We start from the raw sequence: 18,225 nt of genomic DNA on the forward strand, positions 1-18,225 counted from the left end.
CTACTGGCGTAAGATTGTGGATACACAAATTCTCAGTCTTTCTTGTATCAGTTGAGGATTTGCCTTTTCAGTGCCTCAAGGTATTTTCCTTCCCTTTTTCACTTTTAACAAGGGAATTTGCAGAGATCAATTTACAGGAAAATTGAGTGAGAACAGTTACCATGAGACTTTCTGGTACTTACTTACTTATTCTATTCAAGGTTGTACAGACAAATTTCCAGCAGAGAGATTCTGTATCTGGAGTTGGTGTTTGCAAGGGGAGCAACTGATCTTTTGTTTCAAAATACAAACAAGGAAAATAGCTTGAATAAAACAAATGTAAGACCAGGAGTCCTTTCATTTCATAAAATAAGTCAGGAGGGAGAGAGAAATGTTGGGTTTTGTTTTTTGCAGGCTGGAATCTTCTATTTATTGACACCACACAAAGCCTATAGTAACCTGCCTAGGAGCCTATTAACCCTGAACCTTCAAAAACCAGCCCTAATTGGAAAACTAGTTAAAAGCAACCTCAGCAAAATTGCCCTGACAACCCATGAGCAGTGCCATTCTGCCTCGAATTCTCCGTCCCTGCTTGAATAGGGCAATATTGTATATACAAGATACAATGCTTGTTTTCAAAATGGCAAACATTTTCCACAGATTCCCTGTTTTAAAACAGTCTGTCTTCCCATTGTTTCATCTGCAGTCCAAACCTTGTTAAAAGTTTTATTTATGGAATGAAAGGTCTTATGTTACTTTTGTGTTATTCAAGCTATTTTCCTTGGTTATATTTTACACCATAAGACATAGGAGTGGAAGTAAGGCCATTCGGCCCATCGAGTCCACTCCGCCATTTAAATCACGGCTGATGGGCATTTCAGCTCCACTTCCCTGCACTCTCCCCGTAGCCCTTGATTCCTTGTGAGATCAAGAATTTATCGATCTCTGCCTTGAAGACATTTAACGTCCTGGCCTCCACTGTGCTCTGTGGCAATGAATTCCACAGGCCCACCACTCTCTGGCTGAAGAAATGTCTCCCCATTTCCGATTTAAATTGACCCCCTCTAATTCTAAGGCTGTGCCCACGTGTCATAGTCTCCCCGCCTAATGGAAACAACTTCCTAGCGTCCACCCTATCTAAGCCATACATTGTCTTGTAAGTTTCTATTAGATCTCCCCTCAACCTTCTAAACTCTAATGAATACAATCCCAGGATCCTCAGCAGTTCATCGTACATTAAACCTACCATTCCAGGGATCATCCGTGTGAATCTCCGCTGGACATGCTCCAGGGTCAGTATGTCCTTCCGGAGGTGTGGGGCCCAAAATTGGACACAGTATTCTAAATGGGGCCTAACTAGAGCTTTATAAAGTCTCAGAAGCACATCACTGCTTTTATATTACAGCCCTCTTGAGATGTGACAATATTACATTCACTTTCTTAATCATGGACTCTACCTGCAAGTTAACCTTTAGAGAATCCTGGACCAATGCTCCCAGATCCCTTTGTACTTCTGCTTTACGAATTTTCTCACTGTTTAGAAAATATTCCATGCCTTTACTCTTTCTTCCAAAGTGCAAAACCTTGCTTTTGCTTACATTGAATTTCATCAGCTATTTCCTGGACCACGCTCTTAAACTGTCTAAATCTTTCTGCAGCCTCCCCACCTCCTCAAAACTACCTGCGTGTCCACCAATTTTCGTATCATCGGCAAACTTTGCCAAAATGTCCCCAGTCCCTTCATCCAGATCATTAATAATAAAAGTGAACAGTTGTGGCCCCAACACTGAACCCTGCAGGACACCACTTATCACCGGTTGCCATTCCGAAAAAGAGCCTTTTATCCTAACTCTCTGCCTTCTGTCAGACAGCCAATCCTCAATCCAAGCCAGTAGCTCACCCCGAACACCATGGGCCCTCACCTTACTCAGCAGCCTCCCGTGAAACACCTTATCAAAGGCCTTTTGGAAGTCTAGATAGATAACATCCACTGGGTTTTCCTGGTCAAACCTACTTGTTACCTCTTCAAAGAATTCTAACAGGTTCTAATATCCTGGGTGGGAAATTTGCTAGTGCTGTTCGGGTGGATTTAAACTAGCTCAGAAGGGGGATGGGAAACTGAGGTGTAGTTCTAGTACGCAGGAGATGAGCATAGGGAGGACATGGGCAGGACCTCACTGTCACAGGACTGTGCTGGCAGATAGCAAGCTGGGTTGAAGTGTGTCTACTTTAACGCCAGGAGTATCCGGAATAAGGTAGGTGAGCTTGCAGCTTGGATAGGTACCTGGGACTTCGATGTTGTGGCCATTTCAGAGACATGGATAGAGCAGGGCCAGGAATGGATGTTGCAGGTTCCAGGGTTTAGATCTTGCATTAAGGTCAGGGAAGGTGGTAAAAGAGGGGAAGGTGTGGCTTTGTTGGTCAAGGACAGTATAACAGTGGCTGAAAGAACTTTTGATGAGGATTCGTCTACTGAGGTGGTATGGGCTGAGGTTGCTGAGGAAGGTTTATCGACTGAGTCAGTATGGGTGGAAGTTAGGAACAGCAAGGGAGCAGTCACCTCATTGGGGGTTTTCTACAGACCCCCAAATAGCAGTAGGGAGATCGAAGAACTCATAGGCCGGCAGATTGTTGAAAAGTGCAAACGCAGCAGGGTTGTTGTAATGGGTGACTTCAACTTTCCCAATATTGATTGGAACCTCCTTAGTGCAGATGGTTTGGATGGAGCCGTTTTTGTCAGGTGTGTTCAGGAGAGTTTCCTTACTCAGTATGTGGACAGGCTGACGAGGGAGTGGCCATTTTGGATTTGGTGCTCGGCAGTGAGCCAGGACAGGTGTCAAATCTCGTGGTGGGAGAACACTTTGGCGACAGTGACCACAACAGCCTCACATTTACCATAGCCATGGAAAGGGAAAGGAGCAGTTACCAGGGCAAGATATTTAACTGATGAAAAGGAAACTATGATGCTATCAGGCAGGATATGGGAAGTACAGATTGGGAGCAATTGTTCCACAGAAAGGGCACAACAGATGTGTGGAGACTGTTTAAGGTGCAGTTGTTGCGAGTGATGTATAAATTTGTTCCTCTGAGACAGGTAAGAAGGGGTAAGATTAAGGAGCCTTGGATGACGGGAACAGAGGTGCTTCTCATCAAAAAGAAGAAGGCAGCGTACGTAAGGTGGAGGAAGCAAGGGTCTAGTACAGCTTTAGAGGATTACAGGCTTGCTCGGAAGGAGCTCAAAAATGGACTGAGGAAGGCCAGGACGGGGCACGAAAAAGGCTTGGCAGGAACGATTAGGGAGAACCCGAAGGCATTTTACTCATACGTGAGGAATAAGAGAATGATCAGGGAGAAGGTAGGGCCGATCAGGGATAGCGTAGGGGACTTGTGCGTGGAGTCTGAGCAGGTAGGGGAAGCCCTAAATGAGTTTTTTACTTCAGTTTTCACTAAGGAACGGGACCTTGTTGTGAATGAGAACTTTGAGGAGCAGGAAAACAGGCTTGAACAGATCGAGATTGAGGAAGTTGATGTGCTGGAAATTTTGGCAAACATTAAGATTGATAAGTCCCCAGGGCCAGACCAGATTTATCCTAGGTTGCTCCGGGAAGCGAGAAAGGAGGTTGCTAAGCCGCTGGCAAAGATCTTTGCTTCCTCACTCTCCACCGGAGTCATACCTTAAGATTGTAGGGAGGCAAATGTTGTTCCGCTTTTCAAGAAAGATAATAGGGAAATCCCTGGAAATTACAGACCAGTCAGTCTTACGTCTGTGCTCAGCAAGGTTTTGGAAAGAATTCTGAGGGATAGGATTTATGACTATTTGCAAAAGCATAGCGTGATTGAAGGGAGTCAGCATGGCTTTGTGAGGGGCAGGCCATGCCTTACAAATCTTATTGAGTTCTTTAAGGAAGTCACGAGACAGGTTGACGAGGGTCGAGCAGTGGATGTGGTGTACGTGGACTTCAGCAAGGCATTTGATAAGGTTCCCCACGGCAGGCTCATTCACAAAGTCAGGAGGTATGGGATACAGGGTGATTTGGCTGTCTGGATTCAGAATTGGTTGGTTGACAGGAGGCAGAGAGTGGTTGTAGATAGTAAGCATTCTGCCTGGAGGTCAGTGCTGAGTGGTGTCCCTCAGGGCTCTGTTCTTGGGCCTCTGCTCTTTGTAGTTTTTATAAATGACTTGGATGTGGAGGTTGAGGGGTGGGTTAGTATGTTTGCTGATGACACAAAGGTTGAAGGTGCCGTTGATAGTATTGAGGGCTATTGCAGGCTTCAGCGAGACATTGACAGAATGCAGAGCTGGACTGAGAAATGGCAGATGGAATTCAACCTGGATAAATGCGAAGTGATACATTTTGGAAGGTTGAACTTAAAGGCTGAATATAGGATTAAAGGCAGGATTCTTGGCAGTGTGGAGGAACAGCAGGATCTTGGTGTTCAAGTGCATAGCTCCCTCAAAGTTGCCACCCAAGTGGATAAGGTTGCTAAGAAAGCATATGGTATTTTGGCTTTCATTAACAGGGGGATCGAGTTTAAGAGCCGCGAGGTTATGCTGCAGCTCTACAAAACCCTGGTGAGACCACACTTGGAATATTGTGTCCAGTTCTCGTCGCCCTGTTATAGAAAAGATGTGGAGGCTTTGGAGAGGGTGCAAAGGAGGTTTACCAGGTTGCTGCCTAGACTGGAGGACTTGTCTTATGAGGAGAGGTTGACTGAGCTCGGACTTTTCTCTCTGGAGAGAAGGAGGAAGAGAGGTGACCTGATCGAGGTGTACAAGGTAACGAGAGGCATGGATAGAGTGGATAGCCAGAGACTTTTCCCCAGGGCAGGATTGACTGCCAGGAGGGGTCATAGTTTTAAAGTGTTAGGAGGGAAGTATAGAGGAGACGTCAGAAGGAGGTTCTTCACCCAGAGAGTTGTGAGCGCATGGAATAGTTTGCCAGTGGAAGTTGTGGAAGCGGGGTCATTAGTGACATTTAAGCGACTGCTGGACATGCACATGGACAGCAGTGAATTGAGGGGAATGTAGGTTAGTTTATTTTATTTTTGGATTAGGATTATTCCACCACACAACATCGTGGGCCGAAGGGCCTGTGCTGTGCTGTACTTTTCTATGTTTTATGTTTGTCAGGCATGACCTCCCCTTACTAAATCCATGCTGACTTGTTCTAACCTGACCCTGCACTTCCAAGAACTTAGAAATCTCATCCTTAACAATGGATTCTCGAATTTTACCAACAACCGAGGTTAGGCTAATCAGCCTATAATTTTCCAGCTTTTGAAACAAAGATAAGCAGCTCCCCTGGCAGACACCAGCCTTCAGGTGCAGAAGCTCTCTGCTGGAAAATTGACTGTATAACCCTGAATAGAATAAGTGAGTAAAACATTTCTACTTTTTCTAATGGTCCAAATATCATGTATTCAGTTGGGTAAAACAGCATTGTGTATGCACGTGTCTTGAATTTCTGCATGTGTTTTATTTATTGCAGATTGTTTTTCCCCTCTGTTTGTTCACCACTAACAATAATATTTTAAAGAAGTAGTGATAGCCTAAGATTAAACATGCTCAAGAATTTAAAATCCAGATGTACAGTTTAACTGTTTTCTGACCTCTGCTATAAATCATGAGTTCATGTCAGACAATCCCACTTTAAATATGCTGTAAGTACATAATATAAGGCAGAAAAGATAGAGATGACATGGTCTGAAATGGTCTAGGAAAAAGAGTGGACTAAACTAAGTCATTTGCATTTTACGTAAATGTTCTGAAATACTAGACATACAGTCCTGTAAATGTTTCTCTCAAAGACCAGAATCTTTCAGAATCAGTCATCTGTTTAATACTTTGAAACAGATTATTGGCAGATTGTGAGCATGGAAGTCCTTTTGCCAGAGCAATTCAAATCTAATTCTGCTTTATAGCTGTGATGGGCAAGCCGTTAGCATGTTTATTAAGCAGATGCAGTACCATGCAGGTCTCACAGGTACGCATGAGCATTAACAGCTTGCTTTTAACTTTAACCAGTCCCTTTAATGTAATGGAAGAACTATAATTTCCACATGAGGTGGAGTCTAAAACACAATTCAAAAGCTGTATTTTTTTCCGAAACAGGCAGTGCCCAGTGAAAATTAGAGGAACCACTCCAGACATTTTTATTGGGATGGGGTGAATATGGTATGTTCCAGGGGAAACCATGCCAGAATGCAAGTTCTGCATAGTTATGGTTTGAAGATTACTCTTGAAACTTAAGGCTCACAAAGCTGAACTTCAGTGGGACAATTTATCGAGTATGCCATCCGCCCTGTGATATATGTGGAGTGATAAGTTATGATGCTAGTATTTATCGTTCAGCTAGTAAGTTTGTTCAGGATAAATATTCTCATTTGTATTGTACAACATCCACTTTACTACTGCAAATATATCTATTCACATATGAAATTCAGTGCCAGATTTTTTCTTGCTATAATGATGACCAATACAGCAAATTCTAATAAATTAAACCAAGGATTGCATTAACATAGCAAGTCACAGGACCTTGAATGCTTTCTTATACACGCTTGAATTCTGGTGAAAGACAAAGTGAGTCTGCAGATAAAATAAAAGCTGAGACAAATATGTGGCTTGAGAGATAGTAGGAATTGCAGGTGCTGGAGAATCTGAGATAACAAGATGGAAAGCTGGAAGAATACAGGAGGCCAAGCAGCATCAGAGGAGCAGGAAGGCTTACATTTCAGGCCTAGACCCTTCTTCAGAAAAAAAACTTTTCAGAAAAAAAACGTCAGCCTTCCTGCTCCTCTGATGCTGCTTGGCCTGCTGTGTTCATCCAGCTCTATGCCTTGTCATCATAAATACGTGGTCATGGGTTTCAATTTGCAGGAGATGCAGTCTTGAACTTGAAGTTCTCGTCTCAACCACTACTTTGGTCCAAGGCGTTAGTGCAGTCATTGAGGGAAAACCCAGTAACGCTGAGGAAATGGAGGTTGTGTCAAATCTAACGACAGGCCTTCATTAAATTGTTGACTCTTCCCCGCTGAGCAGCCAGCATTAGGAAGAGAAAGGCAGCAAGCAATTGAGGCATGGCATAACTTTTCCAGCATCATCCCACTGTTATTAGTGAGTGAAGATGGGATTGTTCGGGAGGTGGGGGAGTGTTGGAGAGAGTAATTAGAGAGAGAGTACCCAGTTGTGAGGTGGTGGGACAACGAGGCCAAATTCACAGAGGGGGGAAGCTGCTGGTGGGGAGGTTACAAAAGCATTTCTGCTCATCCTAGCCACAAAGAATACTGCAATTGGCATTTACCGCTTCTTAATACCCACTTGGCACCTTGGGAAATCCACGTGAGAAGAGTGAAGTGAAATCTGGTTTCTATTGTAGTATGGAAGGTCAGTGTTATATTGTTTATGAAGTCACCCATCTGTCCTCAGTGGGACACACATGGCAGGAAACCTTCCATCGTTAAAAAAAATGTACAACAGGCATTTTGGGGATGTGTAAGCTTCTGTCTTCACTTTCTGCTGATTGTGGGGCAGTGATGGGGACACAGGATGGATGGGGGGTTTAAAAGGGAAAACCCCTAGTTGTGATTTGAGCATGGGAATGCCATGTATCAGGGTTTAAGCTGGGTTCAAGAAAAATTCTAAATTATGTATTGAATATTAACATTCCCGTTTTTGAAGAAGAGGTTATTGTTCCCTTTCTGACTTCACTGATTTTCCACAGCTGGTGCCACATCATCCTTCAACCAGTATCCAACAACATCATCATACAGGGAGAAGGCAGGAGAATGGGGTTGAGAAACATATCAGCCATGATTGAATGGTGAAGCAGACTTGATGGGCCAAATAGCCTAATTCTGCTTCTACATCTTATGATCTCCTGGTCTTACCTAATATTTGTGTCATGGGCTGTTAATCAATGACTGTGCTTTAGTTTGTATTTTAGTGAAAGTAAAAAGGGAAAGGGTTGCCAGCAGGTACAACAGTATCTGTAGAGAGGAACAGAAGCAACATTGGGTCTTCACTGTGAAAAAGAGAAATATTGGACTCGAAACATTAACCCTGTTTCTCTCCATTGAAGCTGCCAGATCTGCTGAGTTTCTCCAGCAATTCAGATCCCCAGAGTCCACAATAACTTGCTTTTGTCCTTTTTTTTAAAACCTAATATTTTACTTGATGCATGCCTTTAAAAGAGTTTCAGTTAGAAAAACATAGCACTAAAGGTCTCGATTAGAGTTAAGAATAAGGGATTCAAATGTTGCCTTCAGTCAAGAGGATGCTGGGTTAGTTTAGTTATCCAGGGTTCTCTGAAACAGACCTGTGAATTGAGTGCTAGTTAGGAAATTCACTGAACTTCCACAGGAAGTCCCTCCTGTTGACATCTGCCAGCAGTTCTGGTGATTATATCTGGCAGGGGGAGGCAGTGATAGAATTATAGTATCCTACAGTGTGGAAGCAAGCCATTCAGCCCATTAAATCCACACCAACCTTCCCAAGAACATCCCAACAAGCCCCATCCCTGTAACCTTGCATTTCCTATGGCTGATCCACCAAGCCTGCACACCCCTGGATACTATGGGAAATTTAGCATGGGCAATCCTCCTAACCTGCACATGGTTGGAGTGTGGGAGGAAACCAGAGACTTGGAGGAAAACCACACAGACAGTCTCCGGTGGGTGGATTCAAACCTGGGTCCCTGCCACTGTGAGGCAGCAGTGCTAACCTCTGAGCCACCATTGCCACCTCTCGCAGGTGGTATGGCACCCACACAAGTCCTGCTATAGTTGCTGGATTCCTAACCTTAGGAGGATGTTGGCCAATGAAGACGGGGAGATTGTCAAAACTCTCAGCAGCCCTATTTCTGAGGGGGTGTCCTTCAGTTCAGGCTTTATCTTTGAAAGAGGATCCAGCCCCTAGAAACCTGTATGCAGCTCCACGTGGATTTGTTTGACATGCTTCCTGTGTGATGAATCCCTTTCCCGCTGCTGGGCAAAATCAGCACCAGTGGGATATGGCACTTGTGCCAACTGCAGGAATGAAGTGGGCAGTGGGCTTGGAAGGCCGGCCACAGAGTTCCCACTACGGTCATCAGAGTGAAGGTGGTTGGGTCTCCCCATGATCGTCTTCCACTTGAGTAAATGCCCCTCTGTACATCCCCTCAAATCCCCACAGCCAGGGGCAGTAAATTCTGCCTGTGGAGTTAAATCTAGAAAGTGAAAGGGTTACAGTTTGGAATGGTAGTGTTGTGTTTGCCATAGATTTGTTACACAAAGATGCACATGTCATTTGGTACACCAGCTGCCTGATGGTCTGTTCATCAGCAGTGAAGATTCTGACACTGTTGAAGAGTGGATGTGAGTAAAAGAATTATGGTACAGAAAAAAAATCATTGGGAATACACTCAAAAATCTATCAACAGCTTACTTGCAATTTTAATAACATGATGTTCGCATACAGCAATGCAGGAAATAGCCTGACGTCAAAACTATTTTGTGCAGGAATTACACATTGCAAATTTGAGTGTCGATTTAATGTTCTGGTAAATTATTTTTTCCAAGTGTTCTTACAAACTCAACTGAGCCAAGCATTGCTGAGAGGGTGCTCCAGTAACCATTCTGACTGACTAAATCTGAGAACAGTCTAAAATATATTGCTGAGGATAGCACTATACTGTACAGAGCTTTGTGAATTGGAGTCTTCTGAAAAGTTAGTAAATTATTCCTTTGTGGTACTCCCCACCAGCCCACCAACATTATATAGCGTTCAGTTATGTGAATGAAGTAACCGCACATTGTTGCGGGCTTCCTTGAAAGTACAGGTGAAAGAAAAAGCTGCTGACTGAGAGGCAATCTCCTGACATCCACCCATTGTCAGGATGAATGCATTCAGCCGATACCTAGTCCTTGGACACCATGGAAACAATTCACAAGAGTGCACAGTTCCCAGTGTTACCAAATACTTTGGAAAGCTCTGAGAAAATAAATTGCAAGGCTTCTGGTCTCACTGCTGACAACTGACATTGCTAAAACACTTGAGACTGTTTTCCCCAACAGTGAGCACCCTCTTTCCCCCATCCCAGCCTGGCTTCAGCTGCAAGCCTCAGTGTAGAGGGATTCCCCTTCCCCCGTGGTGTCCCACAAGCTGAGGCTATTATTAAATTCAAAGTAAAATGTGATGAAGAGAGGATGTCACAAATGGCAGTGCCCTGTCTCTTGCCTAATAGAAAAAGAGAGCCTCCTATGGCTGCTTTCGAACTTGCAGGCCTCGAATTGGCCCTGGAGGTACAAGGATCAATCTGCCATCTGTAATCAGACACAGAGTCTGCCTTCTGGCTTATAACGAGCCAATTCGTGGTAACTGTTCCCCATTTAGTGTGAATGCATGACCCTCAGATTCTAACTGCAAAACTTCAAAACCCGAGGGGGAAAATGTCCTGCCCTGAGTATTGAGGATTCAACATTATGATAAAATGATCTGTGTTGATGGCCTGGATTTAACCCATCCGATTTGACACTTTACAGAGAGATGATAGTGTCAGTTGATGGAACAGTGAGTGTGTTCCTTCTGAAGGCTTGCTTTCTGGTCATCAGCCTGCCTCGTTGTGAATTCCATAGGCTTCCCACTTATTGAGCCTGGATATGGACTTGCCACGACAAGGAGGGCCAGTCAGCAGCCTTCCAACTGGAAAAAGCAGGAGGCTGAAACAGGGAAGAGCAAACATGTTTCTAGTTGCAGACATCCACTTTCCATCATTAAGTCTCTAGGGAGAGAAACAGGTCGGACATTGTTTGAAGAGGGAATAGCTCTGCAGTACAGTCTGTAACTGTTTCATCTCGATGGGGGACCCGAACCCAGCATGGAGCACTTGCCCCCACCTGTGGGAATCTGCAGTACAACTGAAAACTTCTAGCTTGCCTCCTTCAGTAGGTAAGTAAGTAACTACCGTCCAGGTCCGTTACCCAGCACAGTAAGGTAATAGTTACTTCAGGACAGCTGTTGATTCTAACCAGCGTGGTGCTAGTGTAAAGAGATAATGGGAACTGCAGATGCTGGAGAATTCCAAGATAATAAAATGTGAGGCTGGATGAACACAGCAGGCCAAGATGAAGGGTCTAGGCCCGAAACGTCAGCTTTTGTGCTCCTGAGATGCTGCTTGGCCTGCTGTGTTCATCCAGCCTCACATTTTATTATCTTGGTGCTAGTGTAAATCTTTGTTTATTGGCTGGGATTACCTATTCTTTAAATATGTATTTATTTCCACAAATGGTCATTGTGGTCTTTGTCTTCCTCACTGTTGATTCATTCTGACGTCAGAATGAATCAGCTATCTGCTATTTAGAAGGAATTCCTTCAATTCTGTTCCTGGATTGATTTCGATTACAATGAAACTGGCTCTCATTACCTTTTGATTTAGGAGTTCGGTTTTCTTTTCTGATGAGGGGTGAAATTGTCCAACCTTTTGTTGTAGAGTCAAGCAGGCTTTGAGCTTTGCGACATTTACCAACAAATTACCCCGTGTTTGAGCAATGAACTGCTAAGTCACAGTTGCTTATTAGTTAAAGTTAAATAATTGAAAGCAGGTGGAGGGAGACTGCTTGTAGCCTAAAGCATTCTTAACAAATGCTTGTCAGATCAGGACTTATTGCAGAGGTAGTCATGCAAACAGTCTGGAACGCACCTCCACCCACCCTCACCACCCCTCCCCCCCCCAGTACAAACACATATAGCCAAAATTGTGGATCCAATATGTGGATGACATGTTTGTCATCATTAAATGCACCAAGTTAGAAGGGACACACCATTTCATCAACAACGTTTTCACTGGCATCAACTTTACAAGGCTAGAGGACAACAACAATCCACTTCCATTTCTAGACGTCAGGTAGAATGAATGACCAATGGAGAGTTCCAAACCACAGTATATAAGTGAAGCAACCCACACTGACCGAATCCTCAATTTTCAGAGCAATCACCCCAACATCCACAAACAAAGCTGTGTCAGGGCTCTATTCAATGGGCCACAACTCACTGCAACATGCCAGAACTACAGAGGAAAGAGGAACAGCACCTATACAAGGTATTCGCAAACTATGGATATCCCAACAATTTTATCCGCAGGTGCCTACTAGATAGACAATGCCAAGAGGATACAGTTTGCAGCCAATACACTGGCCACACTATGCCATATCAAGAACATATCAAAACTGACTAGATGCCTAAGAGCACTAGGAATTGTGCTAGCACAGAAACCCACAGCCACACTACAACAAACACCCACAAGGACCAAAGACCCCATACCCATGACATACAAAACCAACATAGTTCACAAAATACCTTGCAATGTTTACACTGACTGCAGCTTTGGCCAAACCGGAAGGAAACGAGCCATTAGGATACACAAACAGCAGCTGGCAGCAAAACAACACAATAAACTTTCCTTCCTCTCAGTGCACTCAGACAATGAAGGCCATCAATTTAGCTGGGACAATATGACCATCCTGTCTCAAGTCAAACACAGACATGCACGAGAATGCCTGGAGGCCTGGTTTTCAGCCTGTAAAGCAATCAACAAACATGCTGAATTAGACACCGTATACAAACCCTTGCAGAATAGAACTGGAAATGACACAATCCAACTTAACAGACCAGATCATATAAATACCAAGTGAAGTAGAATAACATCACTTCATCGGAGGCCGCACCGATGATGTTACCTAGCATGGTGACAAAATGACTGTACAATAACCAGCCGACTCGGCAAGCAAACCAACAACCTCATTCTTGACAAATTTCTGAATAAAACTGTAGACAACATGAAGTAATGGATGAAAACCTACCTCTATTTATAGCGTGTTGATAAATACCTCATATGCCAAAGTTTCCAAACTCTTATTGTGTGCGATGGTCCACACTTGCAGTACACTCTAACTGCATCTCGCAATAAATATTTGTCAATGTATTTCCAGTTATTTGTATCATTGGAGCATGACTCCATTTAACAAGGGGGAAAGCAATCTCTTAGTTGAAAATAATCTCTTAGAAAATAGGAGGCAGAAGTAGGCCATTTAACCCATCGAGCCTGCTGCACCATTCAACATGATCACAGCTGATCCACTGGTTCAGTACCATGCTCCCACTCTATCCTCATATGTCTTGACACTTTTAGCTTCTAGAAATCTTGCTCCTTAGGATGGCAGAACAAATAGAGATAAAAATTAGGGGTCACTAACTGGAAATAGGGTCAGATAATTTTTAGGATGTTGCTGCCAAATGCGGATTGGTCCTTTCGTACCTGTAAACAAAAGGGCTTATTGCATTTTTTTAAAAAAAGGCTCCTCAGGCAATGGGTGTCCTGAGGTATGGAGAAGACGCTGGTCTTATACTCTCAGTCTCACCTTTTGTAAATGTGGCCCAGCAAACAGATGCCTCTGAAAGGGAGCATTTAAACTAAATCCTTAAAGTAGAAATCATGTGGAGTCGGGAGTGGCCTTCCTGACTCCACAGCACAAGTAGGAAGTGGCAACAGCTCCCTCATATCAATTAGACATGGGCCTCAGATGTTCCTGTTTGGCTGCATCCACTTCCTTTGTGCCAAAAACTGAGCACCGACCAATGTTTTACCCACTGAAAGTAAACTCCATGCCTCACTGCACCTTAAACACGTTTTAAGTGAAAACTTTACTTCAGCCCTTTCTGAGGCAGCATAGCCTCACCCCCCGTTAGCTATCAAAATCTTATGTTGGTGGATATTTTTAATCAACCTGCTCAGGCATGTTATGACACATGTCTGGAGCAGGTGGGATTTGATCCTGGACTTTCTGGCCTATGGGTAGAGACCACTACTACTGGACCACGAGATAATAAAATGAGAGGCTGGATGAACACAGCAGGCCCAGCAGCATCTCAGGAGCACAAAAGCTGACATTTCGGGCCTAGACCCTTCATCAGAGAGGGGGATGGGGGGAGGGAACTGGAATAAATAGGGAGAGAGGGGGAGGCGGACCGAAGATGGAGTAAATAGGGAGAGAACACAGCAGCCCATTTCTCATGTTGGTGATTCAGGCATTAATGTTGTCTCCATCTGTCAGTGTCATTAACGGGTTAGACACAAAGTTAGATTGGTTCAGTATATACACTGTCAACTTCAGCTTTATCATTCAACCAAGGAAACTTAGAGCATTTTATATTATGAGGTGTCTTTAAAAAAGAAATCTGTAGGTCATAATATTTTGCTGATTCCTTTAATAAAAAGGTGAAACCGAAAGAAAATTAATGAGCAATTCTCATTGCTGGTACAGGTCCCTGCTCCACTGCTAACGTAGACTGTCCCCAATCCAATGTGTTGAGTCAAAATTATTTCCAGTCATATCTCTACAGCAGTCATTTCATACTGAATGACCTTTCTTACCTATCCACTGTCTTTCCATAACATAGAATTCCTCCAATATGCTGAAATTGTCCAGGAGTCTGCTAAGTTCTCTGGCCTCAGTCCTGTTGTTCACCAGTGCCCTTTCTTAAATCCCTCCTGCTGAAGTTAATTGCAGCAATCTGTTGTGGCTGTGTTTAATCATTCAGTGCTGACCTCTGCTGTTAGAATAAGCCTGTCTCAAGCTCTTGTCTCAACTTTCAAAATGTAGTTGCGTCTAACTCTGGTATGACCTTGCTCCCCAAGGACTCTTTGTGCTTTATCTGCTGATCATCTTGGTGCATCTTCTCCAGATCCATCATTCAAACCCAGTTAACCTTTCACAAAGACTTCTAACACAGGCCAGATTTTCATCTGCGTCTGGGAAACATCGTATCAGATTTTCTAAAAAGTTATACTGAAAAATATTTTACCGTCTTTTGTACCCAAGTGTGATGGGCCTGGAATTCAATCCTATGAAAGGAATGTTGACAATCTGTCAAGTGCTTCTTTGGAATAATTAAATTAAAAGATTAAAATCTTATTAGCAAAAGCATTGGAGTCCAGACAAGTAAAATATGTCTTTCAAATTGTTTAGGCAACATTTGCAAAAAATGCAATGAGGAAAGTATTTTCCCAGATGCTACATTCCAAGTTCAATCCTCGCATTCGGTATACACTGCTGAACTCACCAAGGCAGTTTTAAAATTAGACTTTAATAATGCCATTGCACATAATATAATACCACATTCTTGTGTTCAACCGCTACAAGCTATGTTAACATCATAGAGAAAAAAAATTCAAGGTATATCTGAGGAATAAATGTTGACTTAGAGATTGAAAGACTTCCTTTGCTGTCCTTCAAATTGTACCCTGTGATAATTTCACATTTCATCTTAGGTATTTGAAAGTTGACAATAATCTGTACTTTTGCTTTTCTAGTTTTGGCTTGGTCTAGTTTTGACCATAATTTGTAACCAAATTGACTTTTTGTAGCCACTTGAACTGTTCAGCCAAATATTGTAAATGTTCGTCCCAGGTTTGACTAAATACAATGAAATTGTCGACGTAACTGGTCCAGTTACCAAGTCCTCAGATTGTTTTATTGGTTAGCCGCTACAAGATTGGTGCATGTGTCATCCCAAATGGCATGATGTCCTCAGTCCAATTATGAATTTAAAAACGCTTTCTCAAGACAATTTTTGTGACAAACCCTATGTGTCCAATTCATCCAACACAATCCTCCTGTTGCAGGGTAGGATATGTGTCCAATTTCATTACCATATTGATTTTATGATAATCAGTCCAGAATCTTTGTGATCCATCCCGTGTTGGGACCAACGCGATAGGTGAGCTCCAGTTACTTTGACTCACTTCAGTAATGTCTTTGTTCTATGTAAATGCAGTGTTTTCTCTCACCTAAGCTAATCACTCTATATTAAGTCAGTATGGGTATTGCTTGAGAGATGCTGCATTCCCCAAATCAACGTCATAAACTGCGAAAACCACTTATCCTGACCAATTCCCACAAATTGATTTATAATTATGCATTAGCCTTTGAATTGACGTTCTAGTTTTATGCAAGATGAGGCATGATGCTATCTAATCTTTTAAGTACCTCCATGTTTTCCAATATGATTATGGCGAAATTACCTTCTGCATTTTTCATTTTGGATTCATTTGTCTCTATGGGGAGGCAACGACCTAGTGGTATTATTGCTGGAAGGTTAACCCAGAGACCCAGTTAATGTTCTGTGAGGACTCGAATCCCACCATAGCAGCTGGTGGAATTTTAATTCAATAAATATCTGGAATTAAGAGCCTAATGATGACCATGAATCCAGTGCCAGTTGTTGGGAAGAACCCATCTGGTTCACTAATGTCCTTTGAGAAAAGAAACTGCCATCCTTACCTGGTCTGGCCTACATGTGACACTGGACTCACAGCAAAGTGGTTGACTTGTAACTGCCTTCTAGGCAATTAGGGATGGGTATTGAATGCTGGCCTAGCCAGTGATGTCCTCATCCCATGAATGAATGAAGAAACTTGCTCTGTTTTAGTTTCGCTCCCTATTTCCTTCACTGTCATTAGTATACTTTTCTCCCAACTATCATCTCTATCATAATATCTTTTCAACATGTTAACATGACACACTGGCTGATTCTTTCTCCTATCTGGAGTAGTCACTACATAATTCACTTCCTTGAGTCTCCTCTTATAAAGTTCAGTGAACCTTGCTTTTAGTGACTCCCCAGAGACAGGCAAAAGCATTTATTTCCTGTAACAAACGTTTGAACTTTGGCCCTTCTTTTGTCTGCCCTGGATTTTATTATGATTTGCGCTTCTTTCAGATGATTTATACCTAGCTGATATGTGTTGGTTAGTTTCTGTTGAAAATTTGAGACATAGATTGGAAATGTTGTTTCTGAGGTTTGGTTTAGCAAATTTTCATTAAGTTATTTAAGTGTTTCCCTTACCTTACATCCACATAAGTTCAAAACTATTATTAAATCCTGTGGACATGATATATTGGTCTTGGATATATTGGCCTTGAAGCGAGTAATATGTTGTTGCCTGGTCTTCAGAGGCTAAGTTAAGAGGAGAGATTATACAAATTAGGCCTGTTTTCCCTAGATCTAAGAAAGTTACGAGTGATCTGATTGAAGTCTTCAAGATATTAGCAGAAAAAGACAGGGTGGATAAAATAAACCATCCCCACTGGTTGGGGATTCTAGAACTAGAGAGCATTTTCTAAAAATCAAACCGTTCAGGAGCAATGTTAGGAAGCACTTCTACATAAAAAGGGTGGTAGAGGCTTGGAAGTCTCTTTCACAAATGGCAGTTGATACTAGATCGGTTGTTAGTTTTAAGCCTGAGATTAATACATTTTTGTGAAGCAAAGGTCTTAAGGGATATGGGCCAAAGGCAAGTATATGGAGGTAGGCCACAGATCAGCCAAGATGGCATTGAATAGCAGAACAGCTCAAAAAGCTGAATGGCCTACTCCTGTTCCTATTTTCCTACAATAGGAGCACATTTATGGCAGACAGGAACAATTGAATTCCCTTATCCCAATGATTAGGGTATTCTCGATGATAAATTGGGCTGAATCTTAAGTTTTCCTGGCCATGTATGATTTGCATTGGGTTTTTGAGGCTTTTTCGCTGCAAGGCCCAGCGTGTTTTCTTGTTCTGTCTTACCATGCTTGCCGCATTAATTGCCAAACCCACCTCAAAAACATTTCTCATGTCCAATTTCCTATCTTGCCTTACACACAATTCCCTCAACAATCATCACTTAGCAGATATCTGCCCAAAGACCAGCATCCCTTGCACCCTCACTAGCTTTAAGAGGCTGCTGTGTACCTGGTCAATGAGAGTCTGTCTAGCTCACAGTGCCTGACACAGCTGAGCTCTGCCATGCCAGGTTTGTCATCCCCAGTGTCCTTCATTCTCCTCCTGGGAAGCCTGCTCCTGTTCCCCAGTCCCTCAGTATCCAGCACATTGGTTCATTGTCTGGCCCAGTTGTGCCGAGCTCAGTACACCAGGGTGGTATGGCACACCCTGCCTGGTCTATTCTGGAGGGCCTCCTCCCTCCACAGACTGGTCCAAGCAGTAGAACCACAGCAGCCCCATCATCTGCTCCACCACAATCCCTGGTCAACGCCTGGGTAGCATTGTATCTGAGTTCCCCATCAGGCAGGTGTTATGAGCCATGGTTGCAGTGGGTATCCCCTACCCCCCAGTAACTAGTTTTGTAAGGCCCTGGACCCTCAAACACATCAGGTACATGAGAGTGCTCGAGGATAGAAGATACATGGCATCTGCAATGGCAATGGGCACAC

The sequence above is a fragment of the Stegostoma tigrinum genome, chromosome 20, assembly GCF_030684315.1.
Source record: "Stegostoma tigrinum isolate sSteTig4 chromosome 20, sSteTig4.hap1, whole genome shotgun sequence".
Classification (NCBI taxonomy): Eukaryota; Metazoa; Chordata; class Chondrichthyes; order Orectolobiformes; family Stegostomatidae; genus Stegostoma; species Stegostoma tigrinum.